The sequence below is a fragment of the Magnolia sinica genome, chromosome 13 (assembly GCF_029962835.1).
Source record: "Magnolia sinica isolate HGM2019 chromosome 13, MsV1, whole genome shotgun sequence".
Classification (NCBI taxonomy): Eukaryota; Viridiplantae; Streptophyta; class Magnoliopsida; order Magnoliales; family Magnoliaceae; genus Magnolia; species Magnolia sinica.
The window spans coordinates 77921890-77923691 of NC_080585.1; the positions used below are offsets into that span (position 1 = coordinate 77921890).

Consider the following 1802-nt stretch of genomic DNA (forward strand, 5'->3'; position numbering starts at 1 on the left):
TTAGAGAGAGGTTTTGGTGCAACCAACCGTTGGGGAAATGGAGCAACTGGTTTTTCTAGAAGTTCCGGTTCTAATTTTTGTGGGGCCTCACTAGATCCATTATTGTTGTCCTCTTCTGGTTCTTGAGGCTTTTCAGGCCTAACTGGAAGGGTTTTATCAATGATCTTCTCACTCCTAAAAGTGGTGATGGATTTAGCGTGCCCCATTTAATTTGAAGAGTTGGGATCACTTGTCTCGTATTACGGTTTAGAATTGGGGAGCGATTGTGCAGGAAGTATCCCCTTTTCTATAACCGTTATACGTGAATCCATCTTTTGTATAAAGTCTCGCATTGCATGGGTCAACTCTTGCATGGAATTTTGAACCGGTTCTTCTTGAGGTTTTCCCTGATTTGAATTTTGATTAAAGAAACTTTGAGGGGTAGCAGTTTATCCATTTCTCCAACTAAAGTTTGGATAATTTTTCCAACCAGGATTGTACGTATTAGAGATTGGTCCATTAAAAGGTCTTTGATAATTATTTACGACATTGGATTGTTCATTCAACACTTCTCGAAAGGCGGGTATTGTAGGGCAATTTTCAGTTGTATGAATGTTGCAGTCACAGATGCTGCAAACACTTTCATTAACCTTATCCTTCTTTCCTTCCATGGCCTCAACTTTCCTTATGAGCATAGTCACTTTACACTTGAGATCATCCTCTTCTTTCAAGAGATATAATCCACCTTTCTCCTTTAATTGAGTCGGCCTAGACGTGGTGTTCGACTTTGGGTAATAGTCCCATGATTGTGTTTTTTCAGCAAGACTATCGAGGTAATCCCATACCTCGTCAACATTTTTATTAATGAATTCTCCATTACACATTGTCTCGACCATTTGGCACATGGAAGATGTCAGTCCATCGTAGAAAAAATTTGTAATGCGCCACGTTTTAAAGCCGTGTTGTGGGCATGAACTGACCAAATCCTTGAACCTTTCCTAACATTGGTAAAATATTTCATCCTCCTTTTGGGTGAAGTTCATGATTGCTTTTCTGAGAGTAATCATTTTATGATGTGGGAAAATTTTCTTTATGAATTCCCTCTGCATGTCATTCCATGTGCCAATGGATCTAGGACGCAGTGAATGTAACCACGCCTTAGCCTTCTCTTTTAAGGAAAAAGGAAAGAGTCTCAGCCTGACTGTGTCCTCAGACACATTTTAAAAATATAAAGTAGCTCTGATCTCATCAAACTCTTTCAAATGTAGATATGGTTCTTCAGATTCAAGCCCATGGAAATTAGGAAGGAGTTGGATAACCCCTGGCTTGATGTCCATATGTCCTGTATTTTCAGGAAAAATCATGCATGAGGGCGTACTCACCCCCGCTGGTTGTAGATAATCTCGTAAAGTACGAGGTGGGGGTGCTTGATGCACCTCATTCTCATCCTGAATGTCCTCCACCCTGAGTTGAGGTAGAAGAGGTTGGTTCTCAGCCATTACTTCAATTAACTCAGGGAATTTCAAGTGGTGTCTAGTCCTACGATGGATAGTCAACCCCTCAACCAATCCTCCTTCAGTCAAGAGACGTCGAGTGTTGTCACGGGCCCACTTGGGCATGAAACACTCGCTGCCCTCAATCAAATTCGAAACGAAAGGAAAATTCAGAAAGAAAGAGAGAGTTGGAAAGAAATTACCAAATTGACGTCCCTAAGTTAAAGACCTGCAAAAGAAAACAAACAAGTCAGTTTCTAAAGAGAAGGTCTAGAATTAAAAAATCTTAAAAAGGAAGATAGAAGTAAACTAGTTTCTAAAAGAAGAAAA

General features: G+C 40.1%; 1 non-coding gene across 1 annotated transcript; it reads left to right on the plus strand.

The window, feature by feature from the left end:
* Positions 1–933: 933 nt before the first annotated feature.
* LOC131224429 (small nucleolar RNA R71) lies at positions 934–1040 on the plus strand. The gene has a single exon (XR_009160914.1). It is a non-coding gene; the product is annotated as a small nucleolar RNA R71 (small nucleolar RNA).
* Positions 1041–1802: the final 762 nt, after the last annotated feature.